Below are 21620 nucleotides of genomic sequence, written 5' to 3' on the forward strand. Positions count from 1 at the left end.
ACATCTTTCAAGTTGGTCCTCACCTGTCTACCTCATTGGAGGCAGGGTTTCTCAATCTGGGTTCTCACTCTACTGTTCTTTCTCTGGTCTCTGCTCCCCATCTAACTGTCAGCATCAGCATGCTGGGATTACAGAAGCCTGTCATGGCTTCTGGCTTTTTACTTGGTGGCTGGGAATCTAACTTTAGTACTCCACTTTGAGTGATAAAGCCCTTTATCCACTAAGTCATGTCCCCAACCCCCAAAAGGTTGTCCCCAATTTACAAAGCAAGTTACAAACTTTTGTTTGGCAGTCTGTTCTTTTTTTTGTTTGTTTGTTTTGTTTTGGTTTGGTTTGATTTTTTTTGAGGTAAGATTTCACTGTAGCTCAAGCTGCTATGTAGTCTCAGGGCAGCCTCAAACTCACTGCAATCCTCCCACCTCTGCCTCCCAAGTGCTGGGATTAAAGGCAAGCGCCACCACACCGGGCTTGGCAGTCTGCTCTTGATAACTAGAAACAATGATATTAAGTGTTAAGTATGTTGCCAGGATGGTTCCTGGAATCTAATTAACAGAGTAGGACTTGAAAACTGCACTGCACTTTCTGAGTTTCCTCACTTCAGAATGTGTCCTCAGAGCTGGACACTCACACACATTTAGGCCTTTCATCCTCAATGATCATCTTAATACACCACCAAATCAATGGCATGATGTGCTCCATAGGCTTCCATGTAACGTCTAGTGTCCTTGCCACCGTGCTAGTCATTTAAATGATCTTGCACCTGGAGTCGTGGGTCCTGACATGGCCTGTCATCTCTCTTTCAACGTCTTCAATGGGCTGGAGAGATGGCTTAGTGGTTAAGGCACTTGCCTGCAAAGCCTAAGAACTCATGTTTGAATCTCCAGATCCCACATGGCCAGACACACAGTGACAAAAGCGTACAAGGTCGCACATGCGCCACAAGGAGCACACTCGTCTGGAGCTCATTTGTAGCGGCTGAAGGCCCTGACGCCTTTGTTCTCTCTCTCTCAAAATAAATAATTTAAAAAAAGTTTTAGAAAGCTGATTATCTTGATTTCTTGACATGACTAAAGTCCTAGTTTCAACCACCAAAAAAAAAAAAAAAAAAAAGAAGAAGAAAGAAAGAAAGAAAAAGGTGACAAACAAACAAGAAATTCCCCCCAAATAACTGATGGTGTGTATCTGGGTTTCTTTCATAATCAGAGTCTTCTGTTTGGTTGCCATGGCTGGTTATATAGCAAGATAAGCCTGTGTGACTAGCCCCACAAAAGTCTCAGACCTTGAGACTGAGATATTCAATAAATATTCTATGCATGTCTATGCAGTTTATTGAGGGAATGGGGGGGAGGGAGGAACATCTTATATGGTCACAGGCCAAAAGGACACTGAAAGCTGTACCACACATCTCTGGAGCCTGTGATCCATGTCTTTTTTCTGTTGTCATTTGTTTTGCAAGCCAGGGAGACTCTCTGGTCTCTGCCCCCACGCTTGTGGGACTGGGGTCACAGGTTTGCATGGCCACCCAGCTGTTTACATGGAGATTTGAACTCAGGCAGTTTCAGGCCACCTCAGGCCCTCATGCTTGGTAGGAAGTGCACCTAACCACTGAGCCACCTCTCCAGCCCATTTTTCCTGCTGTTTGTGCTCTGCATCCTTTCTTACAGCGTGGCATGCACACATGCCAGCCATCAGAATAATCTACTATTGAGTCTTTTTCTTTGGGGGGGTGTCAAAGAAGGGTCTCTCTCTAACTCACGCTGACCTGGGATTCACTCTGTAGTCTCAGAGTGGCCTTGAGATCATGGTGATCCTGCTACCTCAGCCTTCTCAGTGCTGGGACTAAAGGCATGTCTGGGAAACACAGTGATCCCTTGTTTCAAAAAAAGGAAAACAGGCCAGGCATGGTAGCACACACCTTTAGTCCCAGTACTTGGAAGGCTAAGGTAGGAGGATTGCTGTGAGTTCAAAGCCAGCCTGGAACTAGAGTGAGTTTCAGGACAGTCTGGGCTTGAGGGAGACCCTGCTTGAAAAAGATCAAAAAGGGGCTGGAGATTGTTTAGCCATTAAGGCACTTGCCTGTAAAACCTAACAATCCAAGTTCATTTCACCAGTACCCATGTAGAGCCAGATGCATAAAGAGGCAAGTGCATCTAGAGTTTGTTTACAACGGTTGGAGGTCCTGGTGTGCCCATTCTCTCTGCCTGTCTCTCTTCTCTCTCTCTCTACGTGCAAATAAATAAATAAATAAAAATTTTTAAATATTTTATCATTTGTTTTTTATTTGACAGAGAAAAAGGGAGAGAGACACACACAGAGAGAGAGAACGAATGAATGAGCAAGCCAGGGCCTCCAGCCACTGCAAACAAACTCTAGACAGGTGCACCCCCCTTGTGCATCTGGCTAACTTGGGTCCTGGGGAATCAAACTGGAATCCTTTGGCTTTGCAGGCAAACGCCTTAACCACTAATCCATCCCTCCAGCCCCTAACCGTTAAGCCATCCCTCCAGCCCCTAAATAAATAAAATTTTTAAAAAAAGACCAAAAGGGGCTGGAGGGATGGCTTAGCGGTTAAGGTGTTTGCCTGCAAAGCCAAAGGACCCAGGTAGGCCAGATGCACAAGGTGGTGCATGCATCTGAAGTTCATTTGCAGTGGCTGGAGGCCCTAGCATGCCCATTCTCATTCTCTCTCTATCTCTATCTCAAACAAATAAATAAATAAATAAAAATATTTTTTAAAAAGACCAAAAACAGGCCGGGCGTGGTGGCACACACCTTTAATCCCAGCACTCTGGAGGCAGAAGTAAGAGGATCACCATGAATTCGAGGTCACCCTGAGAGTACATAGTGAATTCCAGGTCAGTCTGGGCCAGAGAGAGAGACCCTACCTCGGAGAAAAAAAAAAAAAAAAAAAGACCAAAAAAAAAAATGAAAACTAAGGAGACCAAAGCATTTTGTTATAGTCTCAGTGACTAGCCCAGGTCTTCATTAGTTGGGGAGGGCCTATTTATTTGTAAATAAATAAAAATATAATTAAATAAAAACAAAAAGATCAACCTTCTCTACACAGTTAATTTGAAGTCACACGCCCCCAGGGTTCTAGTCTGTCATTCCACTATATGAGACCCTGTCTAAAAAAAAAGGAGGAGGAGAAGAAGAAGAGGAAAAGGAGGAAGATGAGGAGAAAAAGTAAAAGAGACTCCAATGACCTGCTTAGGTATTCTAAGCCGGGTGAGTTGGCCTGTACCTGCAACCCTAGCACTTGGGAGGCAAAGAACGGAGTATCTCTAGTTCAAAGCCTACTTGGGCTACATGGTGAGGCCTTCTCTCAAAAAAACAAAAAAAAAAAAAAAAAAAAAAAGCAGGGCATAGTGGCACACACCTTTAAACCCAGCACTCAATATGCAGAGGTAGGAGGATTGCTATGAGTTCAAGGCCAGCCTGGGACTACAGATTCAGGTCAGCCAGGGCTACAGTATGACTCTATCTTGAAGAAAGAAAAAAATTATTCTATTCTTTTAGCTGGGTGTGGCGGCACATGCCTTTAGTCCAGGCACTTAGGAGGTCTAAGTAGAAGGGGTCACCATGAGTTCAAAGCCAGTATGAATTACAGAGTGAGTTCCAGGTCCGCCTAGGCTAGAGTGAGACCCTACCTCAAATAAAAAAGGGTTGCACTGTTTAAGGCACTTGATTATAAAACCTAACAGCCCTGGGTTTGATTCCTCAGTACCCACGTAAAGCTAGACACATAAAGTGGTACATGCATCTGGAGTTAGTCTGCAGCAGCAAGAGGCCCTGGCATAACCCCCCCCCCCAAATGAATAACAATCTTTTTTTTTAAAAATCATTCTTTTATTTGTTAAAACAAATATATTATGTCGGCATCATCTAAGAAGCAGGGATAGTACAATTAAAGGAACTGATTGGCTCTACACATACACACACACACACACACACACACACACACACGGGTGGGGAAGGTGACAAAGAGGAAAACCATTTTAAAAACAGTTATATAACTGCTCAAACAAGCCAAAGTGCGAAGTTCAGAAGACGATGGAGCCAACAATGGAATTGTTTTCTACTGTTCCTTCTCTCTTCATATTCCTCCTTTTTTTTTCTTTGAGGTAGGGTATCACTCTAGTCCAGGATGACTTGGAATTCACTATGTAGTCTCAGGGTGGCCTCGAACTCATAGCGATCCTCCTACCTCTGCCTCCTGAGTGCTGGGATTAAAGGCACCTCACCTGGCAACCTTGAACTATTGATCCTCCGGCCTCCACCCACTGAGAGGTGTGATTTCAGGTATGTGCCACCATGCCCAGCTTTCCAAATACACTCTTAAAAATTTTTTAAACATTTTATTTATCTATTTTATTTATTTATTTGAGACAGAGAGAGGGAGAGAGAGAGTGCACCAGGGCCTACAGCCACTGCAAACAAATTCCAGACACATGCACTACCATGTGCATCTGGCTTACGTGGGACCTGGAGAATCAAACATGGGTCCTTAGGTTTCACAGGCATACGCCTTAACCACTAAGCCATCTCTCCAGCCCCCAAATGCACTCTTAACTGAGAGCCAGCTCCTAGGTCTGCTTGGGGGAAGTAGGGAAGGTTTCACAGAGCAGGAAACCTGTTAGCCCAGGCCTGAGGGAGGACAGGCATTTGTCCTAAGAACAACATAGAGAGCAATTGCAGAGAAGTATGTGCACAGTATGACAGGAAGCTACATGCAGTTCACTGTCGTTGGAGCATGAAGTATGTGCATGCGTGGGCAGGAAAGGGGAAATACGGGTGGCGCAGTTCATAGATGGCCTGGTACATTTGCATCTAAAGCACTCTCATTTTACTCTGTGGGTCACAAAGAACCACTAAAGACTGAGTACGGGATACACAATCTGACTCAGGGGCACAGAGCAGACACTTTATTTTTTTTAAAAAATATTTATCTATTTAAGACAGAGGGAGAGACAGAGAGAGAGAGAATGAGTGAGAGAATGGACATACCAGCGTCTCTAGCCACTGCAAACGAACTCCAGAAGCATGTGCCACCTTATGATCTGGCTTATATGGGTACTGGAGAATCAAAACTGCACCCTTAGGCTTGGCAGGCAAGTGCCTTAACCGCTAAGCTGTTTCTCCAGCCCCCTGGTTTTTTAATATAGAATGTCACTAGGGGCTGGAGGGGAAGTCTAGGCACAGAACCATTGTTAGTATGGGTCAGGGGTGATGAGCACCCAGCTTACTCATAAACATTTACTGCACACCTCCATGTACCAGGCACGATGACATTCTGAGGTCTCAACACAGTCTCCTCTCAGCATGACAGCCACCACTGCGGGCATGAATGAAGGAACCTCACAGGAGGAACCTCAAGCTTGGGATATTGTAACTCCTGCCCCCAAACCAGGAAGTACAGACAAGGGAGAGGAATTAGGGTACCCACACCCCAAAGAAACCCCAGGGTCAGGGGCATAAAGTGACTAAAGAGGCCAATAGCCCTTATGTCACCCAAACAAGTATTGATGTGCCCATATAAGCTTCAGTTATTTTTTTTAGTTAGTTAGTCTTGGTTTTTTTAAATTTAATATTTTATTTTTTATTTAAGAGAGGGAAAGAGGATGAGAGAGAGAGAGAGAGAGAAGAGCTTGGGTGCACTAGGGCTGCCAGCCACTGCAAATGAACTCCAGGTGCATGTGCTACCTTGTGCATCTCGCTTACTTGGGTCCTGGGGAACATAACCAAGATCCTTTGGCTTTGCATGCAAGCACCTTAGCCATTAAACCACCTCCCCAGATCCCCCTTTATTTTGAGAGAGAAAGGAACTTGTGTAGCCCAGCTGACCTCAAATGCCTGGTCCTCTTACCTCTACATGTCAAGGGCTACAGTGACAGGTGTTGTCACCCACCTGGATTGACTTCAATGATTTTAATTAATTAAATTATTCAAAAGAGAGAGACAGAAAGATGCAGATAGATGACAGGTAGATGGATGGATAGATAATGGGTGCACCAAGACTTTTAGCCGCTACAAAATAAAATAAATAAAATAACTCCAGACACGTGTTCTACCTTGTACATCTAGCTTATGTGGGTCCTGGGAGTTGAACCTGGGTCCATTGGCTTTGCAGGCAAGTGCCTTAACTTCTAAGCCATCTCTCCAGCCCTTATTTTATTTTTTATTTATTTGAGAGAGAAACGAGTATATGGGCATGCCAAGGCCTCCTGCCACTGCAAACGAACTCCAAATGCATTTGCCACTTTGTGTATCTGGCTTTATGTAGGTACTGAGGAATTGAACTTGGGCCATCAAGCGTTATAAGCAAGTGTCTTTAACCACTGAGCAATCTCTCTAGCCCTGGCTTCAGTTATTTTAAATCAGTACATGTGGCAAATGAGGAAGTGGAATGGCACAATTTGGAGAAGACTGGGCTCCAAACGTCCTGTACCAGCCTGGCATGGTGGCGCACGCCTTTAATCCCAGTACTCAAGAGGCAAAGGTAGGAGGATCACTGTGAGTTCGAGGCCACCCTGAGACTATATAGTGAATTCCAGGTTAGCTGGAATGGGCTAGAGTGAGACCCTACCTTGAAAAAAACAATCAAACAAAAACTGTCCTGTCCCTCCAATCAAAAGAATCTTAAAGGATGGCAGTAGCTACTTGACTTAACAAATATACTCTGTGTATGTATACCACCAGTATAGGCCTTAAAGGGGCAAGTCTGTAATTGTGTGTGGCATATGCACATGGGTCGACAGATGCGATGCTCTGTATGCAGAGGCTAAAGGAGCATGTGGAATGTCTTCTTCTACTGCTCTTTTCCCTTACTTCCCTGAGATTCTCACTAAATATCACTTATTTTTTTTTTAGACTGTCTGACCAGGAAGCCCGGCAGTCCTCCTCCCTCCACCCCGCCTCCGCCCCCCACCCCCTCAGTGCTGGGCTCTTTATGTGGGTGGCCCGGGGGTCAAACTCAGGTCCTCATACTTGGGCAGCAAGCACTCTTCCTACGTGCTGAGCCATCTTCCTCCCTCCCTTTCCTGGCTATTTTGAGATAGGGTCTCATTAAGTTGCTCCGGCTGGACATGAACTCTGTCTGTAACGCAGGCAGTCTAGAACTTACAATCCTCCTGCTTCAGCCTCCCCAGGGCTGGGGTTTCAGGCCTGCGCCACCAGGCCTGACAGCAGCGCACCCTTTAGGAGTCTGCTCTGGCTGTTCACTGACAACGTGCAGACAGCAGGTTCTAATCATATTCTAATTCCTTCTCTCCTAGGTGCCAATAAGCCCTGCGAAGCTATTATTTTGCTCAGAACTTGCAAAATGTGGCATGAGCTCCGGGCAACCTCCCTCCAGACAGCCTCGTGTCAGGCAGATGAAGGAGGATCGAGTGGGAAAGCAGAGCGGGAACAGGAGCGGAAGCCGACACGCTGCGGAGACACTGCGGATTTCTCTGCAGCTACGAGGTGCGGAAATGACAAGGGAGATTTATGTGGCACAAAAACAGCTACGTGCAGAGAGCTGGCAAGGGAAGCAGGTGGGCACAGAGACTTCTGCTAAATTCTTGTTTGGTATGCAAACACAGTCCAGTGTCCAAAATAGACAAATTGGCCCCAGCACCCGGACGAGCCCCTATGGCTGTTAACGCAGCTCTGATGTGCAGAGACGGTGTGTGTTTTACCCTCTCCACTACAGAATGAACCCCAAACACTTGACACAACCAGAATTTTCTAGCACAGTACCAAAACGGAGAAGCCCCCCCACCCCTAGCACCTCACTGATGACTAGGATAAAATCAAGCAGGTACTGATCTAACGCCTGCCATGCGCTCAACCCTGTCACAGATGGCGCTGCGGAGGAGAGGGCAGCACTGACCGCCGGCCCTGCTCTCAGAGGCCAGACAACCCAAGTGTGGGAGCAACAGGCATCGTGCCTTGCACAGAGCAGTGACTGTTGCCGTTTGTCCACTGGGTCAATGAATTAATAGATGGCACAATAATAAGACAACTGTGCAGCGTGGGCGCCCTCTAAGAACCACAAGATGGGCTGGAGTAGTTGAAAAAGGCCTGTGCCAGAGGCTGCTAGCTGCCTACTTGATATCAATTCTTCCATTTTTTTCCTCATAACAGAGACTCTATTTTACTTGAGGTATCCATATGCCCAGATAAAAATACTATGTTTCCCAGCTTCCCTGGGAGCGAGAGGTAGTTAGAGAAACAAAAACAGAAATCAAGACAGGCTTCTAGAAAAGTGCCTTGAAAGGCAGGCCCAACTACTGCCATTCACTCTTATCTTCTTTCTCCTGCTCCTTCGATTCTTGCCTGAAGCAGAAATGTAATGGCTGAATCTCCAGCAGCTATTTCAGACCTAAGGCAACCCTGAGGCCAGAAAAAAAAAAAAAAAAGATCAAAATGCCTGATTCCTGGGACTAGGGAGACAGCTCAGCAGTTAAAGGCACTTGGTTACCAAGCCTATCAGCCCAGATTCCATTCCCCAGCACCCCCATAAAGCCGGATGCAAAACAGTACATGCATCTGGCTTTTTTTGGTGGGGGGGAGGGTTTCAAGGTAGGGTCTTTGTTCTAGCCCAGGTGACCTGGAATTCACTATATAGTCTCAGGGTGGCCTCCAACTCACAGCAATCCTAACGCTGCCTCCCAAGTGCTGGGATTAAAGGCATGCACCACCACGCCTGGTTCATTTGTAGTGGCTAGAGACCCTGGAACACTCATACATGCATGTGCACTCATGCACGTATGCACACATAAATACATGTATTTTTCTAAACCTGATTCTGTCTGGGTATGGTAGTGCATGCCTTTAATTCTATCACTCTAGAGGCTGAGGTAGGAGAATCACTATGAGTTTCAGGCCAGGTTGGGCTACAGTAAGACCTTGCTTAAAAAAAAAAAAAAAAAAAAAACTGGAGAGGGGGAGGGCAAAAGAGATGGCTTAGTGGTTAAAGGCACTTGCCTATGAAGCCTAAGGACTCAGGCTCCATTTCTCAGAACCCACCTAAGCTAGATGCACATGGTGGCGCATGTGTCTGGAGTTCATATGTAGTGGGTAGAGGCCCTGGCACACCCATTCTCTCTCCCTCTCCAACCCCTCTGTAATAATAAATGAATAGGGAGGGAGGGAATTAACACGGGATTTTTTATAATCATGGAAAATGCTAATAAAAATTTTAAAAAATTAAAAAAATAATAATAAATGAATAAATAAATAAATATAACTTTAAAATTTTTTTTTCAAGAGGCTGAGGTACAAGGATTGCCATCAGGTCGAGGTCTTTTAAGAAGGATAGGAGCCAGCCGTGGTGGCGCACGCCTTTAATCCCAGCACTCGGGAGGCAGAGGTAGGAGGAGTGCGAAGAGTTCAAGGCCACCCTGAGACTACATAGTGAATTCCAGGTCAGCCTGAGCCAGAGTGAGACCCTACCTCAAAAAAAAAAAAAGAAGGATAGGTTTAGAGATTTGGGAAATGGAGGTGAGCCTGCATCTCAAGTACCAGACAGAGCACAGAAAAAGGCACCAGCAGAAACAACAATAGCTTAAGCAAGCAGATGGAGAGCAGATGATGGCTTTGCAGATGTCTGATAAAGAGGGAAAGGAATAGGGACCAGAAAGGACCAAAAACATACTCCAATCACTGTCACTTTCATTTTGTAGGCAAGGGATCTGAGGCTGTGAGAAAGCCAGTAATTCCAACACGAGTTTCACAACCCTGCCTGCTGTCTGAGGGCCCTCCTTCCTAGATAAGGGAAGTGCTTATACCAGGAGTTAAAGCCAGGAAGATGCAGGATGATCCAGAGGCAAATACAGAGCCAGTGACCAGAAGAAAATCAGAGAGGCCAGAGAATCAGAAAGGGTTCCAGGGTTGGCTGCATTTTCTATGCTTACAGGACAAAGGTATGTAACAGACCCACCCACTGCCAATGGCTGTAGATGCTATAAAATGGTTGGAGGAGAGCTGAAGGAAGGTGAGCACCGAACAGCCAAGCAAACACTGACTCAAAGTCAACTTTGGTCACCAATGAACCGTAGAAAACAGCCCACACATGCATCTCAATAGAGTTTTGTTGTTGTTGTTTTATTGTTTTTTTTCAAGATAGGGTCTCACTAGCCCAGGCTGACCTGGAACTCACTATTCAGTCCCAGGCTTGCCTTGAGCTCACAGTGATCCTCCTACCACTGCCTCCCAAGTACACTACCACACCCACTTCAAAAAAAAAAATATATATATATATATTTTTTTTTATTTGAGAGCGACAGACACAGAGAGAAAGACAGATAGAGGGAGAGAGAGAGAATGGGCGCGCCAGGGCTTCCAGCCACTGCAAACGAACTCCAGACACGTGCGTTCCCTTGTGCATCTGGCTAACGTGGGACCTGGGGAACCGAGCCTCGAACTGGGGTCCTTAGGCTTCACAGGCAAGCGCTTAACCACTAAGCCATCTCTCCAGTCCTCCTACCACTGCCTCCCAAGTACACTACCACACCCACTTCAAAAAAAAATATATATATATATTTTTTAATGAGAGAGAGAGAGTGTTTATGTCAAACATGGGTCCTTAGGCTTCATGGACAAGTACCTTAACCACTAAGCCATCTCTCTAGCCCTCAATAGTTTTGTTTTTAATATCTTTCTACAACAGGGGCTAGAACAGAATTAAGTTATCACAGCTAAGGCTGAAAATTCTATACTTTAAATCAAGTTATTTGGACACACCCACTAAGCTCAAGGACTTCCCGGAGCAAAAATTACTCACTGCCAGGAAGGGAAATACCATCAGATTTCAAGTGAGCTTGGTAACATGAGCACCTAGTAGAAAACACATTTTTCCATGGAGATTTAAAATAAAAAGCCTAGCACTCAGGAGGTGGAGATAGGAGGATCACTATGAGTTTGAGGCCAGCCTGAGACTACATAATAAGTTCCCGGACCTGCAGAGTGAGATCTTACCTCAAAAAAAAAAATAATAAATAAAGTAATAAAGTAATAAAGGGCTGGAGATATGGCTTAGTGGTTAAGCGCTTGCCTGTGAAGCCTAAGGTCCCTGGTTAAAGGCTCGATTCCCCAGGACCCACATAAGCCAGATGCACAAGGTGGTACATGCATCTGGAGTTCGTTTGCAGTGACTGGAGGCCCTGGCACACCCATTCTCTATCTATCTGCCTCTTTCTCTGTCACTCTCAAATAAATAAATAAAAATAAACACACAAAAAATATTTTTTTAAATAAAGTAATAAAAAGCCTCCACCAGCAATTTGGCAGAGCCCAGCAGGCCGCATCCCGGGTGTGGCAACTGTGCTCCGCTCAGCATCACAGGCTGGACGCTAGCTGTTGGCTTTGAAAGGAGACCATGTTCCCATGCCAGCTCCACCACACATGCTGAGCAGCTCTGGCAAGTTCCTTCTGAGCAGAGCCTCATCAGATCACCTGGAAAACAGTTCCTACCTGCTGAGGTGCTGGTGTGAGACGGCCTGCCTGCCGCTCTGTCGCTGGGACTTTGACAGGGCTGGCAGCTTCAGTATCCTCTGCTTAAGATTCTTGGGGACTGGGGAGATGACTGTGGGCAAGAGCCTAGAAGGGCCCAATTCTCCCCAAGTTTGATTCCCCAAAGTGCACATAAACAGCTGGGCATGGCCATGCACACCTGTAACCCCAGGTCTGTGAGAAGCCAGGGCGGGAGACTTGTTGGGCTTGCTAATCAGCTGGTCTGACTGAAAACCCCAGCTCTGGGTTCAGGGGGACTTGTCGCACGGAAACAATGTGAAGAGCAATACAGGAAGACACCCAACTTTCTCCTCGGGCCTCGACATGTATGTCCACAGGGCATGTGCATCTCTACACACACTTGTTTATACCACACACACACACACACACACACACACACTACACACACACACACTACACACACACACACTACACACACACACACATACACACACACACACACACACACACACACACAGAGTCCAGGGACTAGAAGCTGCAGAACACAATGAACACAGCCTATACCTGACTCTTACGACTCTACCTGGAAGCAGCCCTGAGCACAGACTGGAGGTTGCTTTTGGGGTTCAATGTTCTTATCTGTCTGAGACAGGCAGAAGCACATCAACTCAAGACTTTGTTAGTGGCCGGGGATGTAATTTAATTGGTAGGGTGACTGCCACCATGCCTGAAGTCCTGGGCTCTATCCCCAGCCCTGCATAAGCCAAGCATGGTGGCACATGTCTATCATTCCAGCACACAGAAGGTGGAGGCAGAAGATCAGAAGCTCAAGCTCTTTAGCTACACAGTGAGTACAAGACCTACGTGGGCTACATGAGACTGTCAGGAAAAAAAAAAAGATTTTATTTTATTTCTTTTTTAATTTTCTTTTTTTATTTGTTTATTTTACTTGAGAATAAACTCCAGATACCTTGTGCATCTGGCTTATGTGAGTCCTGGGGAATCGAAACTGGTTCCTTTGGCTTTGCAGGCAACTACCTTAACTGCTAAGCCATCTCCCTAGCCCTCTTTTTTCTTTTTCTTTTCTTTCTTTCTTTTTTTTTTGAGGGAGGGTCTCATTCTACATACAGTATGGTATAACTGCACAATGGAATATTATTCAGCCATAAAAGGAATGAACTTTATTTATTTATTTATTTACTTACTTATTTTGGTTTTTCAAAGTAGGGTCTCACTCTAACCCAGACTGACCTGAAATTCACTATGGAGTCTCAGGTTAGCCTCAAACTCACAGCAATCCTCCTACCTCTGCCTCCTGAGTACTGGGATTAAAGGTGTGTACACCTGGTTTTCTTTTCTTTTTTTAGAGACATGACCTAGGCTGGCCTTGAACTCATGATCCTCTTGCTTTAGGATCCCCAATGCAGGATTACAGGTATTCATTATCATGCTTGGTTCCTTATTCAGGATTTAATAATAATCAACCAAGCACTCGGGAGGCAGAGGTAGGAGGATCGCCATGAGTTCGAGGCCACCCTGAGACTCCATAGTAAATTCCAGGTCAGCCTGGGCTAGAGTAAGACCCTACCTCAGGGGGAAAAAAAACAAAATACAATAGTTAACCAATAGAAAGAATTTCTTTATCTAAAACTCTGGAAGCCAAAATGCCAGAGACAATCATTAGCTGGGCCATCAACCTGAGCTGTCTCAGCCCTGAACACAACCTGGCATGAAGCATGACCTCCATAAATACTTGCTGAGAGGGAGGGATGGATGGATATAAATGGACGGATGGATTTGTTTCAAATGTCGGCAAAAGTAGACAGCAATTACCTACGCTGAGCAAAATTTAATGCAAAGAGAAAAACATCACCCATGTAAAATCTCAACAATATTTACTTTGTCATTTGAACCTAGAATATCAGATGAATAGCTTCTGACAGCCAAAAGGATGCTGGGCTCGGAAAAGCCAGCTCTGGGCTTGTCAGAGGAGAGGCCATGAACACATCCCTCAACTACAGCAGGAACGGCTCAAAAGCATGCCAGTGCACAGGGCCTCTGGGCATGCAGTTTCATGTGTCCAGGAGAGACCAGCCCCTGAAGGAAATACGAAATATAGCACATGGCCTGCCACCTATAAGGCCTAGTCCATGGGTGGGCAGCAGCCTGACGGGTGACCTCAGCAGCTGAGGACCTGAGATCTGCTGAGAGCTTCCATAACAAAGAAGCCCATAGTGACACACTCTCTCTCTCTCTCTCTCTCTCTCTCTCTGTCTCTCTCTCTCCCCCTGCCTCTCGCTCTCTTACTTGCACATTCATGCTCACATGCATGCATGTACTCCATGGGCACCATGTGTGGAGAACACTGCTAACCTCTCTAAACAGTTTCTTTCTTTTTTTTTTTTTTTTTTTTTTGTATTTATTATTTATATGCAAGCAGAGAGAGAGAGAAAAAAAATATGGGTGCACCAGGGCCTCTTGCCACTGCGAACCAACTGCACATGAATTCACCACTTTGTGCATCTGGCTTTACATAGGCTATTGGGGAATCAAGCACCGGCAACAAGGCTTTGCAAGCAAGTGCCTTTAACAGCTGAGCCATCTCTCCAATCCTGAACAGTTTCTTGTACTCAATCTTCATAACCAGCCTGAGGCAGGTACTAATATTTTGCAGCAGGAAGGTTAAGATATTGTTTGGAAGCATGGACTTGGGAGCCAGATTGCTAGGGTTTAAATACCAAAGGCTGCTCAGTGACTTAGGAAGTGTCATTTAAGCTTTCCAGGCCTCATGATTCCTATATATAAAATAGGAGCTGGAGAGATAGCACAGTGGTTAAGGCACTTGCCGGTAAAGCCAGGGGACCCAGGTTTGATTTCTCAGTACCCATGTAAAGCCAGATGTACAAGGTGACACACAAGCATATGGAGTTCGTTTGCAGTGGCTAGAGGCGCTAGGGTGCCCATTCTCTCACTCTCTCTCTCTCTCAAATAAATGAAAAATTTTTTAAATAAAATAAGTAAGCCAGGTGTGGTGGCATACACCTTTAATCCCAGTACCTGGGAGGCAGAGGTAGGAAGGTTGCTGTGAGTTCAAAGCCACCATGAGACTACATAGTGAATTCCAGGTCAGCCTGGACTAGAGTAAGACCCTACCTTGAAAAAACAAAATAAATAAAATAAAATAAAACAGACATAACTAGCACTGTATCATGAAGCTGTATAGTATAAATGAATTATTATGGGCAAACTTCAGAACAGAAGCTCGCAAAAGTAATTCACAAAACTGGATGTTTGATATCCTCTTTTCTTTCTTTTTAGTTCCCTCCCTCCCCTCCACACTCTTTCTTTCTTGAGACAAGGTCTCACACAACCCAAGCTGACCTTGAACTTGCTATGTAGTTGAGGAAGACTTTCAATCTCTGATCCTCCTGCCTCTACCTCCTGAGTACTGGAATTACAGGTAAGGATCACCACACCCAGTTTCTGTGGCACTGAGGATAGAACCCAGTACCAAGCACTCTATCAGCTAAGCTATATCCCTAGCCCATGTTCCTGTCCATCACTAGCCCATGTTCCTGTCCATCACTAGCCCATGTTCCTGTCCATCACTAGCCCATGTTCCTGTTCATCACTAGCCCATGTTCCTGTCCATCACTAGCCCATGTTCCTGTTCGTGTTGTTTGGAAAAGCCAGCAGCTTGCCTAGGGCCTCAATTCTGGTAAGGTCTGACTTCATCACACACATGACCCAACACAGCTGATTCCGACTTTGCCCCCTTCCCATTCACACCTCCTCCCTATCCTATTCCCTATGCTGACCATGCCAACATGGAATAGACTTCTTTTTTTTTTATTTTTTGTTTGTTTTTATTTATTTATTTGAGAGCAACAGACACAGAAAGAGGCAGATAGAGAGAGAATGGGCACACCAGGGCCTCCAGCCTTGTGCATCTGGCTAACGTGGGTCCTGGGGAATTGAGCCTCGAACCGGGGTCTTTAGGCTTCACAGGCAAGCGCTTAACTGCTAAGCCATCTCTCCAGGCTGGAATAGACTTCTTATACCAACCAAGGCTACAAAGACTACAAAGGTGATAAAGGAAAGAGGCAAGTGAGCTGGCAGTCTAGTTTGAGCTGTGCTTTTGCTACCATGTGTAAAAAGTAACCCCAAAGGTGTGTTGGTTTAGAGATCTACGTGCACCTCATTTAAAAGAAAATGACTCTTTTCCAAAGAGAAGAGAACCTTTGCCTTTGGGCCTTTTCATAGGCAACCTCACAGGCTCTTTCTCCTTGAAACCCTGTGACTAACGTAAACCCTTGCTATTGCCCAATAAAACCTACCCTTTAGTTAAGTCTTAGGGATACAAATACCAGGCTTGATTACTGGTGGAGAAGGAGAAAGGGCATGAGGGCCAATCCAAAGAGCCTCCTGAGCCAAGATTGCCCACTATGGATCCTGCCCTAGAAAAACCCATTTGTGTGGGGGAGGGGTGGTGACACATGTGGTATAACAACCAAACCATCTGTGATCCAGAATGTTGTGTAAGCCAGAAGCTTTGGAGACTCAAGTAGCATAGAGCAATGGTTACTTAATACTCTCAGCTACTATGTACCTGGACCTGTTCAAAGCCCTTTGTAGACAATATTCCACTTACTCCTCATATCAACAGAAGACACAGAAAAGTTAAATAACTCCTCCACAGTCATACTAACATTGTGATTCAGAAACTATGGTCTTTTTCATTTGTTTTTTTAAATAGTTTATTTATTTAAGAGAGACAAAGAGATTGTGGGGGGGAGATAACAGTATTGACACTCCAGGGTTTCCTACACTGCAAACAAACTCTAGATGCATCTGGCTTTGTGTGGATTCTGGGGAATCAAACCCTGGCCACTAAGCTTTGCAAACAAGTGCCTTTAACCACTGACCAATCTCTCCAGCACTGATACTAATTCTTTTTAATTTTATTTTTGGTTTATTTTTATTTATTTATTTGAGAGCCACAGATACACAGAGAGAAAGAGACAGAGAGAGAGAAAGAGAATGGGCATGCCAGGGCTCCAGCCACTGCAAATGAACTCCAGACACGTGCGCCCCCTTGTGCATCTGGCTAACATGGGTCCTGGGGAATAGAGCCTTGAACCAGGATCCTTAGGCTTCACAGGCAAGCACTTAACCACTAAGCCATCTCTCCAGCCCATGATCCTAAGTTTTAAAACAGAGTAATATCCACAACTATCATTCAGCAAATATTTCTGGAACTCTTAGTATATGCTAGACACTTATGCTCTAGGCTATGATCACTGAACCAAAGAGACAAAAACCTCATATACTCCTACAGTTCCCATTTCACCAAAAAGAGTCCATATGCAAAACCATACCATCTGAGGTGGCAGCTTAACAAGTACTATAGAAAAGGATAATTAAAGATGCTCTCACAATGCTTCCGCTCTGCCTGGGCAATAATTTTATAGGCAGCTGCCTGCGGTATAAAAAACAACTATCGGAAACCAGGTGAATTGGCGTACATCTTTAATCCCAGCATGTGGGAGACAGAGTTAGGAGCATGCTGTGAGTTCAAGGCCACCTGGGGACTACAGAATGAGTGCCAAGACACCCTGGGCTAGAGCAAAATCCTACTTCAAAGCAAACAAACAAACAACACTGCTGGGCTAAAGAGATGGCTTAGCAGTTTAGGCACTTGCCTGCAAACCTAAGGACCCAGGTTCAATTCCCCAGAACCCATATAAGCTAGATGCATAAGGTGGAACATGCGTCTGGAGTTCGTGTGCAGTGACTAAGGCTCTGGCATGACAATTCTCCCTCCCTCCCTCCCTTCCCCCCCTTCTCTCATTAAAAAAAAAAAAAAAAAAAAAAGAAGCCAGGCATGGTGGCACATGCCTTTAATTCCAGTACTCAGGAGGCAGAGGTAGGATGATCACCCTGAGTTTGAGGCCACCCTGAGACTACATAGTGAATTCCAGGTCCGCCTGAGCTACAGCGAGACCCTACTTCAAAAAACCCAAAAAATGAAAAGAAAAGAAAAAAACTACCCTTGACTTTTTGACACTTCCCTGAATGTTGAAGACTCTTTCTCCTAGACTGTGTGCATAGGTTTCTGACTATGCACATGTGCCAATGTGTTTAAGAGTGTGTGTGTCTGTGTGTGGTTTTATAGAGAAGAGGCAGGGCCTACCTGCAACTGTGCAGGGGCTTCTCTCACAAGTTTGACCTGCAGAGGACCTGGAATGGAGCCTAATATCTAGCCATGGCACCATTAGACAAAGCCTTAAGTGCCAGATACGTGCTTTGGCTGTAGTCTTTAGTCCAGAGGAGAGAGTCTTTTCAGCAGTGGTCCACCCAAAAGGAGCACTTTTGCAGTTCCTTAGCCCACAGGCTGTGCTGGCTTTTAAAAATATATATATTTTATTTATTTATTTGAGAAAGAGATAGAGAGGCAGACAGAGAGAGACAGAGCCACTGCATACAAATCCCATAGACACAAGCACCACCTTGTGCATCTGGCTTATGTGGGTATAGGAGAACTGAACCTGGGTCCTTAGGCTTCTCAGACAAGCATCATAACCACTAAGCCATCACTGCAGCTCTTATATTACTAATTTTTATTAAGGTAGGGTCTCACCTAGCCCAGGTTGACCAGGAATTTGCTACATAGTCTCAGGCTGGCTTCGAAGTCACAGCTATCTGGAACTCACAGCTAGCCTCCTACTTCAGCCTCCAGAGTGCTGGGATTAAAGGTGTGTACCACCACACCTGGCCTTGGGCAGGCTTCTTGTTTGCATCAAGGTGCCCTATGTGCTAGAGAGGAGACCAGCTCATGCTCACAGAACTAACAACCACTCCTGGGGAAAACCCAGTGCACTTGGGCACACCTGACAGAGCGATTGACGTGGATCTCGAGGAGATGGGATTGAAGCCAGCTCTAAAGCAAATGGGGGCACTTGGGTAGCTTCCACTGAAGACATTTGGAACTTGGCACTAGAGAGAAATCTTCAGGCTCTTGCTTTAAATTAAGGGGGACATGAAAAAAATGTTACTAGCATGGGTGGCAAAAGCATTGCCTATGGGAAAAGCAGCCAATATCTGCTAATGAATAAGTGTAATTGATCAAAACAGATGACTTGATGGATCTTCCAAATGTGCTTTTAAAGCAAAGTGGACAGTTTTTCATTCAAATGCAAACTCACCCCCAGATAGGATCTAATAATGGAGATTTTGGAACAATCCCAGCATAAGTGATGTCTTTTTTTTTTTTCCTCATTCCCCTCATTCACTGAGCAAGAAGGCTTCCTCGCTATAACTTGACACACTAGTGTATGCTCTCTGCATGATGAAGGGAACCCTGGCAGTCCCAGGATGCAGCAAAGGGGCAGCACGTGCCACCCTGCGCACAGCTCTATCTAACCTTTCCTCCTTACCCCACTCCCACAGCCTCTGAAGAGCTGGCGGCCATCCAACTCAACACAGCTGCTCAGTTATGCAGACACTACTCACTGGGCACTGTGATGACTACCACAGGGGGATTCAAAGATGATCCAGAGTGCTGGGGATGGCTCAGCAGTTAAAAGCGCTTGCTAGCAAAGCTCGTGGGCCTGGGTTGGCCCAGGGTTTGATTCCCCAGTACCCACATAAAGCCAGATAACACAGAGTGCCCATGTGCCTGGAGTTTGTCTGCAGCAGCAAGAAACCCTGGTGCACCCATGCATATTCTCATTCCCTCTACATATATATATATCCAAGACCAGACCCTGTTCTCAGAAAAAGGACAGATGTGAAGGCACGCAGAAGGCAGAAGGGCCCAGTTCACCTGCTCCCCCACTTATCTATCTGGCTTGCAGTTTCCTCTGTTATCAGGGTCAAGCACTGGGTTACACAGGCTATCTCTCCAGGCACCAAGCCAGCTAGATTCCTGGCCTTTCTCTGCTCCTGGGCTCCCAGTAAACAGATCCAGAGCAGCCTTCTAGGAAAGGGAAGAGTCAGTAAAAGGGCGCTGGTGGCCATTACTCCCGCCTCCTAGAATGAACTGGACCCCAGCACAAGATGCAAACTACAGAAGATGCCAAGATAAGCTCAGAACATTAAAGGACCGGTTTAGATTTCCATACCAAAGAGCTGAAGGAAATGAGCGAGGGGAGCTCTGGAGTACGTGCAGAGATGCCATCAGGACTCTGGAGGAACTGTGAAGTGTGGGCTAGAGGTGGGGCTGGTGGACAGCGATGTAGCAACACGGAGAAAGCCTGAAGCCTGAGGTGAAAGGTCCCCCTCACTAAGATCTGAACAAATGAACCATTTCAATACCCCCTGGCATGGCCACGAGGCTTATTTTCATAAACTAACCCAAGCCCCCAACCTCACTTTTTGCGTTCTCTTGTTTTGAGTTCCACACGTGGATTTAAGGTAAACAGGAAACACACACTCTCTCCGCCCATCCCTCATGGGTGCCTAAGGTTAACTAGAACCACCAAGGTCTGCAAGGCGAGGTGCCATGCAGTGGGCAGGATGCTCCAGCGGGAGCCCTGGAGAGGGGAGTGCTTACCTGCGGAGAAGCCGTCCTCGTGATCTGAGCTGTTGTGGCTGCAGTCGCTACCTCTCTCCGGCGAGCTGTGACTGGGCGAGTCCCGCTCCGGCACCCGCAGGAACCTCTTGCGCCCCCACTGGGTGAGATGATCGCGCGCCCAGCGCCTGGGGGTCTCATCCTCCCCCTGGAGCGAGGTGCGACTGTCTTTAGCCTCTGCCTCCAGCTGCTCCAGGTCTCGGCTTCGCCGTTGGTGCCGCCAGCCCCCGGGGATCAGGTGCATCCAACGGTGGGGGCTACACGCCCGCGTCGGCTTCTCGGCTTCATCGCGGGTCCCAAACCGACAGGGGGCCACGAGTAAGTGGCCGAGGACGAATTTGTCATTCAAATCCACCATCTCGAAGTCGTGGTCACTGCTGTCGCCTGCATCGTCCCCACCGGAGGCATCCGGTTCGCCCTCCTCCGAGCCCCGCCCCACTCGGGTCCCGGAGGGCCGCTCCGCTCCGGATGCGGTGGGTACGGGGCCATCGTGGCCAGAGGGCGCGCAGTCCTCTCGGGGCGCGAAGAGCAACCGAGGCTGCACCAGCTGCTGGTGGATGGCTGCGGTCAAGCTGCGAACGGCGCCCCCTCCCTCGGCCACCCTGGGCCAGGAGGGGAGGTCGAGGCACGCGTAGGCGGGAGGCCCGGCCTGCGCAGTCACCTCCGGGTTCGGGAGCGCGGGTCCCGGGGGATGTGGGTCGGAGCCCGCGGCGCCCTCTTCCTCCCCCTCCGCGCGCTCGGGTCCCGCGGGCTCCAGCTGCTCGGCCGAGGCTCCGTCGCCGCCGTGTCCAGCCGCCGGCGGCCCGCCGCGTCGGTGCGGCTTCTCGCCAGCCAGGGCGGCCTGCAGGTACCAGACTTTGAACTTCTCCTCCGCCAACACCTGTTGCAGCCGCTTCAGATTGAGTTTGCAACGCTCCAGCTCGCGCTCCATGTCCGGCACGGACTCCAGCTGCATGACGGGCGCCTCCTCCCCGGGGAACTCGGCGCGCCAGTGACGCTGGAAGTCGTGCGGGTCCCACATGCCGGCCGCGCCGTCGGGCTTCGGGGGAGCCCGGCTCCTCCGCGCCACGCTCCGCCGGGGGCGGCCACGCCGGGCTCTCTCGGCGACGTCCGCGCTGGCGCACTTCAGCGCCGGAGGAGAAAAAGAGAGAAAAAAAATTAAATAAATAATAAAGTTTTTCTCCTTCCGCCCTCGTGCCCTTTCCCACCTCCCTCTGGGTTTCGCCTCCCGGACGCAAGCAGCCACCCGCGGCGGCGGAGGCGGGAGCCTGGGGAGAGGGGTGGTCTCTCGGAGTCCACCCCAGGGGAGGTGCTGCAAGGCCCGCCGTGGGGCCGCGGACTCGGTGCTCCAGCCCAGCCGAGGCGAGGGGCGGAGCGTCGGTGGCGCAGGGCCAGAGCCTGCGGGCGTGCCCCGGAGCGGGTGCTGGCCGGCCTGGAGAGGCGGGGTGGTCACCGCGGCGCGGCCCCGCGGGGCTCCTCACCTCGCAGGCGCCGCGGTTTCCCGGAGCCGACCGCGCGGGTGTGCCGAGGCTCGCAGCAGCTTCACCCCCCACTTACACACACACACACACACCCGGGCAGCCGCGTTGCG

At 47.6% G+C, this 21620-nt stretch overlaps 1 protein-coding gene across 1 annotated transcript in view; it reads right to left on the reverse strand.

The window, feature by feature from the left end:
• The window catches only part of Abr (ABR activator of RhoGEF and GTPase), a 242673-nt gene extending 222645 nt beyond the window's left edge, over positions 1–20028 (reverse strand). Inside the window, exon 1 of the mRNA XM_045158035.1 lies at positions 20012–20028. The gene's annotated coding sequence lies outside the window, so the exon portion shown is untranslated. The remainder of the gene's footprint in view (positions 1–20011) is intronic.
• Between the last annotated feature and the right edge of the window lie 1592 nt (positions 20029–21620).

This window comes from Jaculus jaculus, chromosome 9 (genome assembly GCF_020740685.1).
Source record: "Jaculus jaculus isolate mJacJac1 chromosome 9, mJacJac1.mat.Y.cur, whole genome shotgun sequence".
NCBI lineage: Eukaryota > Metazoa > Chordata > Mammalia > Rodentia > Dipodidae > Jaculus > Jaculus jaculus.